We start from the raw sequence: 13122 nt of genomic DNA, 5'->3' as shown, positions 1-13122 counted from the left end.
GGTTTCGACTTGACCATTCCACCAGGTTAAAGCTCTGTCGGTGAAGGTGCAGGTGACGAACATAATCTTGTTGGCTTCAGAACAGGCAAAAATTTCGAAGATGGATTCGATCTTCTCGAACCATCGAGTTAGGGCGATAACACCTCCATTTCCATCGAAGGACTTGGTTTTTGCGGTCATGAAGTCCTTGTAGGAACACTCCTTTTGATGTCCCTGACTTCCGTCTTGTCGTTGGGGGTCGGTTCCACCTTCAGCCCCACCAATGTTCACTTGTGCCATTGCTACAGTTACGACGGTGGTAACTACTACCTGGAACATGGCAGGATCGGATTGTGGAGGTGGCGGTGGCGGGGTGTTGTTCCTTCTAATGGGTCTTCGTCGGGGAGGCATCTTGTTCTAGAAACAATCAGGCAGAAGAGGCAGATAAGTACCCTAAATTTAAATCAAGATATATGAAATAAGATATATCTTATCCTAATAAAAGTGTTCCACTAAGCGATAAGCAAAGAAGGGTTACTAACACAAGTAAGTTATCACTTAAGAAAAAAGAGGTAGAAACACTTTGAATGAATCTATATACTGAATTTGGCTCTAGTTAAGATACTCATGTAGTATTTTATGTTGGATGTTTTTGTTCTTAGTAAGCTTTAGGCTAGCTGTACCACCACAGTCACTCCCAAGCACATGTTGGTCTTGTCTCGAGTGAATATAATTGTGTTGGATTTATGTCTAAGTCCATAACTATATTTGGTAAGACTTGACCCGACCCGGCATGGTCCATTTGGGTTGCATACCATCATGCACTTGAATGAGAGAAATAAGACACTTATGGTTATTAATATATTATAAGTTCTAGTATATTAATGATAAGAATAATAAGATTATTTAATTAGTATTGATCAAGAATTAATCCAGGATTAATTAAGTGATCAAAAGAAGACTAATTAAATATATGGGTTGATTGTGTAAATCATCCATACTTGTATAGTGGGCTAATGCTCCATGGATAATCAAGTTGGGCTAAAACCCATAGGATGGTCCATGGATGCTCCATGGTGTATTTGTACCCATGGATCCAAGGAAATGGAAAGTCATGACAATTAGGGTTTGCCCTAATTGTAACACTATATAAGCATCATATTATTCACCAAAATCGGCACTAGTGGGTGTACTAGAAGGGCTAGCTGATTTCATGAAGTGTGGGTTTTCTCTCAAGTCATTCCAAGTGTTTTGATGAGTGTGATTCCATTTGAGGTGTCACACTTGGGGCACTAGGCACTCTAGCTTCATGAAGACTTTCTTCTCCAAAGAGGTATGTATTCTATCTTGCTATAGTCATTGTTTTTGTATGCTAGATTAGGATAATACCTTGGAAGTTCTTATTTGCATGTATAATAGAGAAAACATAGATCCAAGGTATTTAGGGTTGCATGTACACTTAGGAGTGTTAGAATGCTCAAAACCCAACAGTGGTATCAGAGCCTAGGCTTGTTTTCTTGTTATACCTGCAATAGAAGCTGAAAAAACGAATCTGGTGCTGTCTGGCCATCAGACTCGGTGAGTCCATCAGGAGACTCGACGAGTCCATGCCTAAAAAGTGATCAATTCGATCCAACTCGCCGAGTTTGTTCATGCACTCGACGAGTTGGACCCCCAGACAGCATATTTTCGAGTTTTTTGGCTAGAAATGGACTAGGAACATTACCCTAAGTTGTTTTTGATCTTATAAACTTGTTTTTGATGTGGTAATGTTCATGCTAATCCATTTTCAAAGATAATTGTCAATAGATTCATGTTTTGTATTAGTTTAAGGTTTGGACTAATTACATGAAAAAGTTTGATTTGAATTATCTTGTTCTTATGAGTTGCTTGGATTAATAGAAATGTTGAGTGAAATAGTTGTTTTTCAATCCATTTTAATCTAAGAGTTGAGTATAAAATGTGTTTGTGTAACTTGTCCTCAAGTTACATGAAGAGTCACATTAAAGACTCATAAAACTCATAATAGTTGGCAATGGTTACAAAATGAAGAGTCTTGTGTCATTGAATAATTTTTATGACTCCATAACTTGTCCTCAAGTTATGGAAGTTCAAGAGTCACTTCATTGAAAAGAATAAATATGTAACCATAATTAAATCCATAAGTTATAAAATAAAGAAAAAGTTAGTTCTTTTATTAGTTTAAAGTCTTCCATAACTTGTCCTCAAGTTATGGAACTTGAAGAGTTTTTGGATTAAAACTACTTTAAACACATAAGTTATGGAATTAATTAGTTTTGAATAGTTTCAAAACTTGCCCTCAAGTTTTGGAATTTGAAAAGTTTTCAAGTATGAATACTTTAATTCCAAGTTAGCCCTTAGAATTTTAAAAGTTAAAATTCAACCCTTATACTTTATAATATTATAAGTTAATAATATATATATGTATAAGAGTAAAGTCAGTCTAACCGCTAGTACGCCTCATTCACGAAGCCGGTCTATAAGGTGGGTATAAGGTTGTTGCCTATAAAATGGCAACTTAATGGGTGTCCACTCTCACCCACCGCTTGCTTGACTGGTGGAGGGTCGTTAGCCGAACGGGTTTGACTGGACTAGAATTCTCCCTTCATTAAAAGTATTAATGATAATACTAAGTAACTAAACTCTTAATAATACCCAATCTTAGTTACTTAGGAAAAATGTGAATAAGGTGCTAATCCATGAAATTACACTTTACACTTTGTCTAAGTCGTTAGTGGAGCGTGTGTGGTTAACCGGCACACTAACTTGGACTTAACAAGGTAGGTAAAGGGTGACTTAATATTTATCATAGTATCGATGGAGCGTGTGTGGTTAACCGGCACATCGATTGAGGGGTAATTTATTAAGGGTACCAAGTGATTTGCATGGTTACTTCACACCTTGTTTTGTGATCCTCGGCATCCCAGTCACAAAACCTGAAGGGCACACTCGAGATTGAAACATGCCATTGAACAGTTCAATGAATCTCAAAGATCTAGGAGTTTCAAAACCAATTAAAACCTAATAATACATTTCGTTTATCTTGGTGGAAATTGGTGAATCGTCATTCACCTACCTTCAAATATTTTATAGCTTGGATTACGGCATACCTCTTCTAAGTTATAAAATAGTTTGTTGGGTCCTAGCCTTAATATTTCATATTGGGTGTCATATTAAGGACTTAAGATCAACTATCTTGAATATCTCCCAAAAGATGTCTGGTTTAGACACTTATGATCTTCCCAAATCTCTTGAAACAAGGTTTCCTAATGAAGATGATGTCCCATGGATATCATACTTCTTCACCTCTTCAAATTATTCTCCCTAACCCACAAGTTCTTGAAAAGTTTAAGGTCACTCAGGCCCTATTAGGCAAGGCAAGGTCTAGGTGTGGTCACATCTTGGAGATGTAGTCACATATTGACAAGCCGGGAGAGTTGGGTGTCAAAGTCTTGAGAAAGTTGGTGGTTCAACTACTTTCTAAGTCACATAGTGAGTTCTTTTGGAACACCTATGAAAAAGACTATGACAAGACCCTTAATGATCTTATCTATTTGTTAAGATCAACTTCCTAAAACTTGATGGACATTGACAATAGTGACACAGGAAATCCAGAAAAGCATTCTCTTCCCAATGGAAAGGGATCGGCCATAGTCAACTCGGTTGACCAAATGGTAAAGAGAAAAGCTAAGTCTGTGATAGTCCTGTGTGTCTTTATCAAAGGGTCCATATGTTTATATTGCCAAAGAAAAGGGCATTGGTTGCGAAGCTGCCAAATTTACCTAAGGATGTTAAAGTCAATAAGTTTGACTCTACTTCAGGTAAAATCCACTATCTAACTCTGTTAAGTTTCTATTCTGAGATTCTTGATACATGATGTGACCGGGTCGCATGGTGATGGTTTAAGAATCAAAGGAAAGTGAAGAAACTTAAAGAAAGAATATGCTGAATCTGATGGCGTAGATGGATTTCTATCGCATAGTTTGAAGATCGGATTCTTGAGCTACTTCTCAGGAGTTATGAGATATTGCCTAGGAATAGATAACAACAAGTTCTCATATGGATTGTAAGGATAAGTTTTTTCCGCAAAGTTTTAAAATAAAAGAGAATTTTTTGATTTTATTTATTTTAAAATATCCTTACAATGGCATTTGAGGAAAAATTGTTGCTTATATAATTCCGTTAAGAGCAAGAGTGGAAATATGAAATTGATTCTTTCATTTGTGGTAATGTCTAAATTTACCAAATAAGGAAAGATTCTCATCATCCAAGGTTCAATTGGACCGGAACTTGGAATCATGCAAGTGGTATAGCATGATGAATGAGAACTTTCAAGTTTTGGAAAATTAAGACTAATTACTTGTTCACATGGATGTGTGAATCAAGTAAAGGACTAAGGGATCGAGTACACATTCTTGTGCACTGGTCAAGTCCACCACAAAAAGTTTGATAAAACTATTCGTCATAGTTTACTAAAGCACAGTAAATATGATTATACTTACAAGCTTAAGTGTAATTCTGAGACATTGGAAAAAGGTTCCAATGTATGGCAGAGCGAATAAGAAGAATCAATTTAGGCAGAAGGATAAAAGTTTCTCAAATCTGAAAAGATGGGAGAGTACTTTAGTATCAGTTTTTGTGATCATCTTAATGATTAAGAAACCATAGCACAATTAGTTCTCTAAGGAAATCTTAGTGCATTCTTATGACTAAGAAGAGGGATCTTGAATTGTTAAAGTGGTTAAATCAAGAAGATGAGTCATACTTCGTTCCAATACAAGTCTTAGAGTCATACTCCAAGATTGTAATTTGAGTGACATGTCTCAAAAGAAGGTTAAAACACTTGTCAAATGTAAGAGTAAAAGTTTTTCTACTCTTGTACATTTGAAATTGGTAAGTTGTGATGTTTTGGATAAAACAAAGACCAACTTAGGCCAATTGTGTGAAGTGTTTGTCTTGATTAGAATCCTCACTATCTCTTGGATATTTGACAAGGGAGTCTTATATGTCAAGAGGACAGTGGGAGTCTTAAAGGTCTTGAAAGTCTCAAGAAATAATCAAGAATAAAACCTGAAGTTCTTCGCCAGCACACGACTTGAGGTTTATAACCTATCGTGTTGACATAGTCTGTGCCCATTCCAGTTAAAGTTGGTTTTGCATATGAGTTCTTAGAGTTCTCAATTTGTTGCACAACAACTTGGAAGCAATGGCAGGCCCTTGAGCTGCCAGGTGGCAAGAAGTTAAGATTGAGTTCAATCCATATGAGTTTGGATTTGTCATTATCCTTTTCTTGTGACTATGATTTTGACAATTCACATGGATAAGAACACATACACCATTAAATCTAAGTGTCATAAGGTTTCTCTCCGATTCATGAAAATGATGGTGAGGAAACACTTTCACTAAGTAGATTTTAGCTAGATAGCAATTGTGATATTTGCATTCTCAAAGTCGTTAGTGGAGCGCGTGTGGTTAACCGGCACACTAACATGGACTTGTGAGAAGTGGCAAAAAGGTCTAAACATTATGATTACGGCATCCCTCTTCATAATTGTTTAGATACACAAGTGTGCTATCTAAGGGAAGGTGTATGATTTTGATAAAGTCTTATCAAAACAATCTAGTATCAGAAATCTGAACTTTGGTAAGAAAGTCAATAAAGTATTGATTTCTAGAAGTCCAGCTGATTTCTGGGTACATGTCAAAGCTAGTGGGAGCAGGATAATTATGATAAGTATTGCAAGTTAGCAATGTTAATTATAGAAAACAAAAGTTTCAATTGGGAAAAGTTGTTTTGCTATAATTAAGGGAGAGGAAATTATATTTCATCTCAAATCTATAAGCTTAGATCGTGAGGTTTTAATCATTTAGCCAAGAATATATATGAATTTCATGTTGGAATGGCTCAACATAAGGAAATTCTGTATATGGGTCCATTATTTGCGTTCTAAAATTCGATTATGATTATGGCATCCCTTTTCATAATCTGAATTATGAGAACTTGGCAAATTGAAATGGAAATATTATAGCAAAAGACTGGTTTAGTCTTTATGTAAGACATCATGAATCGTGTCCCATATGCTTCGGATATAGGATCGATTACATGTGCTATATTCATCCGTTCTAAAATTTTCCAAATGCCTGGGGCATTAAGAAAGGAAAAGGTTAGAACTGGATATGACTAAAAGGATTAAACAATTGTCGAGGACAATCTAAGGTTTACCAAAGATTGGTTGCTCAAGGACAATTGGAAGTATAGTGATAATTCTGGAAGGACCATATTGACATAGTCTGTAAGGAGGCAACTCTTGTTCAGAAGTGATAGTCAAAATGGAATCTGGAAATGTTTCAAAGTTAGAATTTTCAATCTGTGTAAGATTAAGGAAACTTAATGCAAGAAGGATATTTCCAAGGAATTGATCTCCTTTGGAATACTCTGTAATGATTGTTGCCAAGTCTTTATGACTTTGTGCATAATCATTACGAGAGGATCAATGCATATAAGTTTAGAATCTAACAGATTTCAGTAAATGGCATGAATTTGGAATTCTTGCATTTGCGGTAAGGATTTGGGAGTGTGAAAAGAGAATCATTGAAGTTATGTTCAATTGATCTAGTTCACAAAGTAAGGATCATAGACAAACATAGTATGCATACTTGGTGTGTGGCATGACTAGTGTTTAAGAAAACATAGTGTACATGCTTGGAGCATGGGACAACTATTGTTTTAAATTCAAGAATAAAGTTGATAGCTGAAACAGTATACAATGAATAATGTGTAATCATATGGTGATAAATAAAAGGTGTTTTATTTATGTTCAAAGTGTTGATACCATATTGGATTAAATTATCATTGTGTTTCATTTTGCATGTTTTGACTTCCCGAATAAACTGGGTTATTCTTCCGGAATGACTAAGTTATTCAAACCATCCACAGTCGGTCATATGTTGGAAGTAGATATGAATTAAGACTGTCATGATGGGTTGTAGAGGTCTAAGGTGTTGGACAAGGCTACAACAATCATGAGTGCTCATAAGTTCTGAGTATTGGATTCAACCCGCGCTCATTGGAATCACTTCATGGATTTTATCACGAGTGATCATGAGACGATAATATCTTATATTCTTCAAACCTAGAGATATGAGTTGTTACTATGAGTTGATAGTACATTGATTGCACAAAACCGCATTTGGTAACTCGGTGCTATAAAATGTGCCTTTGTGTATGATTCAACAAGTAGTAGAACAAGCCATATGAGTCGAAGTTTATCCATTCCTTTTACCTTCGGGATAAAAGTGATATCTGTGGGCCCCTCGATGATTTGATGATGACAAATGGAAGTGCTCGGCCGGGCCAGGACTGATTTGATTTGTTCAATTAGTCAGTCGTCATAAATCGGAAATCGGGAAACAACAAATGGACAGAGAGAATGATCATAATCCATGTCTCAGTCCATATGATATCTAGAATGGAGGAATAGATGATCCCTTATCTAATGGACAAGTCACTGACAAGATCAGAGTTCATCTACAAGGTCAGAGTTCGACAGAAGCTTTTGAGAGCTACGATTGCCAGTTGGTTCTTGAAGTCATACGCAATAATAGTTTTAGACTTATCCAAGTGGGAGACTATTGGATTTATGTCTAAGTCCATAACTATATTTGGTAAGACTTGACCCGACCCGGCATGGTCCATTTGGGTTGCATACCATCATGCACTTGAATGAGAGAAATAAGACACTTATGGTTATTAATATATTATAAGTTCTAGTATATTAATGATAAGAATAATAAGATTATTTAATTAGTATTGATCAAGAATTAATCCAGGATTAATTAAGTGATCAAAAGAAGACTAATTAAATATATGGGTTGATTGTGTAAATCATCCATACTTGTATAGTGGGCTAATGCTCCATGGATAATCAAGTTGGGCTAAAACCCATAGGATGGTCCATGGATGCTCCATGGTGTATTTGTACCCATGGATCCAAGGAAATGGAAAGTCATGACAATTAGGGTTTGCCCTAATTGTAACACTATATAAGCATCATATTATTCACCAAAATCGGCACTAGTGGGTGTACTAGAAGGGCTAGCCGATTTCATGAAGTGTGGGTTTTCTCTCAAGTCATTCCAAGTGTTTTGATGATTGTGATTCCATTTGAGGTGTCACACTTGGGGCACTAGGCACTCTAGCTTCATGAAGACTTTCTTCTCCAAAGAGGTATGTATTCTATCTTGCTATAGTCATTGTTTTTGTATGCTAGATTAGGATAATACCTTGGAAGTTCTTATTTGCATGTATAATAGAGAAAACATAGATCCAAGGTATTTAGGGTTGCATGTACACTTAGGAGTGTTAGAATGCTCAAAACCCAACAAATTGATCAGGCTATATTGACCCTATACGGCTATACATAATTACATAACTGCCCAGGTTTAACCACAGTGTCCCAACATCCAAATACTTTTGTTTTGTTCTTCCTATGGCACGGATTCTAGTACGCAGGTATTCTTGTATACTTTTTATAAAAGTACTTATATTTTTGAAAGTATAGTTTTAGTTTAGAGCACTTAGGCCCCTTAATGTTTATACTTATATCCCATGTAAGGTTCGATATACTTAGTTTGCTATAAACAAGGGCTCTGATACCAATCTATCACACCCCCGAACCATAATATAAACGGCAGAAACATTCGGAGGTCGATGACGTCATGCGTAGTATCACAACAATTGCATCATAGTAATCATAGTAAACAAAACCATTACATTATAATGTGAATATTTACATTTTTTGTTTGGACAAGTTATATATATATATATATATATATATATATATATATATATATATATATATATATATATATATCAAAAGTAACAAAAGATAAAGACGGGACTCCAAAATGCTCCATCTTCTCAAAAGCTAGCAAAAGTACCTGTCTAGTGTTGTCCTGAGAATATAAGCGATTATGAAAACGTATTAGCATAAAGTTGGTGAGTTCATAAGTATGTTTTTATAATGAAAACTAGTCACTAAATTTGTATGAATGATTGATTTTTATTATATGTAAATTATGATTTGTAATCAAAACCCTGGCTACCACCAGTATGTAAAGTATGCTCCGTTTGAATACCTTGGCTACCACCAGTATGTATAGTAGTCTTATTATTGAAAATAAAACCAAATGATATATCCCTGGAATACCCTCCAGTGTAGTATGTAGGAAGTTTATTAAATAAAATAAAACTATTGAAGAATGATAATCCCGTAAACAAAGGTTAGTTTATACTATTGTGAGTTCGTATATCCATGCTAATATGACTGATGACCTCCGCGATGTTTCTTCAGGCGTCGTATGTTACGAAATTTGTCACCCCAGGCATGCCTGCCTAACTATAACTAACAATTCACGTGTGGGATTATCGGTCCCAAATAGATCTATTCAGAAATATCACGCTCTCCCTCCAGGAGACTATAACTATACTAAATGTAGAGGATTTACCCGTACCCTAAAGGGTACAATGAAGTTGATGTCTCACAATCCTGTATTCACTAGTTTATGTGGTGTTCTATTGTTCACATGTTTGAAATAGTTTGTGAACTGAGTAGAGGATAAATAATTATACAGAAAATAATTATTTAGTATGATACTCGTGTTATCTGAAAGCAGTAATTGATAAACTAAATCTGTCATAGTTTATATGTTCAACCTCGTATGTAGTTTGTATCTGTAAAATTGGTAATGAATTTCCCGAACTATACCTATTATAGTTTGACTAATGCAATTATGTATAGAAAACGTCTCTTATGCTCTGCATAACACAAAAGGGAGTAAATGTCTATGTGTTTTATAAAACGCGTTGGATAGTGTCAATTGCATTAGTTTTAACATGATGAAAACATTTCTGTTTTAGTTCACAAAAATCCTTTTGTATTTGGCTTGTATTCCCCCTGAAAACGTTTAAAAATCTTAAAAGCGTAGGGGTATGAACTCACAGTTTCTTGTGTGATCCGAACATTGTGCTGATAGGAACGCTAAGTGTCAATTGATGTTTTGTATGCAAGTGGATCCTATTAACATATAATAGCACATATATGTATTTGATTAGGATATTCCATGACTAAACATGATAGGAATCCACTCTAAGGACCTGGAATTGTTTGGACTAAGAGTCGGAACCATATACGATCGAATGAGGGAGGTATATGGCCACCCTAAGGGTGTGTACGGCCATGGGTGTACGGCCCATGAGTGTACTATCACAATCAGAAATTTTTGTGCCTTGTAACTACAATACTTAAGTCAAATTATGAATCCAAAAACATAAGAGCATGTATGATGCTTACTCTATGACAATAAAATTTCAAACAAACACCCCATGAAAGCATTTCAAGTAGTCAATAAGCTATTGGAAACCCTAGAACTCCTTGTTTAAGTCCATTTTGGACTAGGACTTTCTTATTGGGCCCAATGGACCAATAAGCTTCCAATTTGACCATCTTCGGCTTAGAACTCTTAAATGGGCTCTAATTGGACCCACTTCCAATTATTTCATTTTTTGGCCCATTTTGGGCCTAGAATGAAATAAATTAATTATATGAACCATTTTGGGCCATAATTTACCTAATTTAGCCCTAATAGGTCACAAAAAATACACTTTGATTTATTTGAGTCAAGCATCATCTAGCTTAACTATAATATGGGCTTAATGGCGAAAAGCCCAAAAATTTCCTCTTTCCCTCCCATTCTCGGCCAATGCCCAAGGGAAGGAAGAGTTGACTTTGTATGTGCCACCTGACAATTATTCAAGGGACTTCCATGCAAGAGGACTCATACTTCCATGAACCATCCTTTCGCACTTCTCTCTTCTCTCCTTTCTTCTTGATTCTCGGCCAAACCCAAAACACACACACACACACACACACATTTCACTCACTTTTCTCTCAAGAAAACTCTCCCATACCTCCTCCATATTTTCGAGATTCAAGGACTTTGCAAGGAGAATTCTTCACAAAAATCATCATGTAGGTAATACAAAAATCTCTTCTTAACTCATATGAAATCATGATCTTGCATCTTAGAATCACCTCAAATTCGAGATCTTCATCAAGGTGTTGCTAGGGCCGAAAATCACCTCACTTTCTCCCTTTTCTTCTTCAAAACAAAACCACAACTCAAGGTGAACATCATACCCCCTATTTTTCGGTTTTTATAAGTTTTATGGGGGAGAATACAAGCAAATGTGTAGATCTATGAGTATATGTATGCTTTGTGTGATTTCTATGCTTATATATATGTTCTTATGTGATTGTGGTGTTGGTACTACTCAACAAGAACTTAGAAACCGAGATATACAATATGTTGAATGAAATAAGTATAACTTATATTATTTCACACAAATCAATTCTAGAAAAATTACTAAGTTGGTTAATGGGCTTAAAACCCATTTTTGGGCTCAAAATGCCAAAAATATAAAACTAAAGGGCCCAAAACGACAAAATACAAATTATCAAGGTTGAGATGAGTCAAAACAGTTTCTAAGATGTATTTTCTGAAAATTTACTCTTTTGAAGGGTTAAAATGTGAATTTTTAAACATAACGGGCCAAAAATAAACATTTCGGCCCAATAAAGCCCAAATTGCGTGATTCTTAATTTGGAGGGGCTGAAACTGCACTTTTCTGTAAAACAGGGGACTACTAGTGTACCAAGTCCATTTCAAGGGTTAAAAATGCTTTTCAAATGTAAAAGGGTCCAAAGATGCAAAAAAAATTCATTTTGGGTCAAAATTGTAAAAATTGCGAAAATAGAAGTTTCAACCTAGAAAACTTCATTTTGAGGGAGTAAAACTGTTTTTCAAGTAAATTTGAGCTGAAAAATACCTTTTCAACAAGTTTTGATACTAAAGTGTCAACAAAAATGGTTTAAGGACTAAAATGGAAATTCTTTTATATAAAGGGTTAAAAGTGTAAATTTATCCAAGAAGGGGCTTCAAAAAGAAAAATTCTAATGTTTAAAACAATAAATCCTTTAAGATAAAATACGAGTACCATGACTACCGGCGAAACGTAATACACCTTCAACACCAAAATCGTTACCAAACGAATGGATTCGGTTTCGAATCAATAACGAATCAAAAATCAATACACGATGATACTTCAATACACACGCAAAAATTTATGGGAAGTCAATACACACGTGGGAATTCACCAGACGTCGATACACCATCTTTGGGCCCAAAAGTTTCAAATCGTGCTTGTTGGGCCTAGCTAGCCCAATGACATGATCTTTAGGCCCGAAGGAAACGCGCTTACATGTTGTTGGGTCTTGTACGACCTAATTCCGTGTAAAAGGACTTTCAATAGCTTTTGTGCTGTTGGGCCCCAAGGGTCCTTTGGTACTGCTAGTAAAGTCGAGAAGTCAAATGCGAGTCGGGCCAAGGGCCTTTCGCATTCACGATAGCCTTGAACGACTCATGGAATTAATGGGGGCTTCGCACCCTCTTTTCTTCCTAGGTTGTGGGGCTATGAGAAGTCCGGGTGGTTAGATTAGGTGAGTAGTACGGACGACGCCTAAGGGATCGTTTGTATAGTTTTAAGCTAGTCATTTTCATTAATGCGTGATTATAACAACTCACCACCCATAATTAATCCAATGTCACTTGGAATTATCGAATACACACGTCGCAACGGCATAACCATATATAAAACGCGTAATTTAAAGTATTAGGAAAACATTGGGTTTGCCTAGGGATTTCAACACTTACACCTACGTGATGCATACCAAGTCTAACAATTTTTCACACTTATAGAAATAAACAAGCATACTTACGGATCTTCACACTTTTTCTTACTTACAATAATCTTTTCAGAAAATATCGGATTTTCTGGTGGTTTTCAAAATAATACAAATCATTATTTTTCAAACATTACTTATGAACTCACCAACATTTCATATGTTGACGTTTTCCAAAATACTTGTATTCTCAGGTAACAGGTAAATCGAAGGAAAAATGTACCTAGTGATGTCTTGTTGTTTTTTAATTAGTATCGAACAATCTACGTTTTGGGAATGTAATGTTTTGAAACAATGTACTAAATGTACACAATACCAGTTG

Source organism: Lactuca sativa, chromosome 2 (genome assembly GCF_002870075.4).
Source record: "Lactuca sativa cultivar Salinas chromosome 2, Lsat_Salinas_v11, whole genome shotgun sequence".
NCBI classification, from domain to species: Eukaryota; Viridiplantae; Streptophyta; class Magnoliopsida; order Asterales; family Asteraceae; genus Lactuca; species Lactuca sativa.
The sequence above is the reverse complement of the archived record's forward strand: the minus strand, read 5'-3'. Positions refer to the sequence as shown.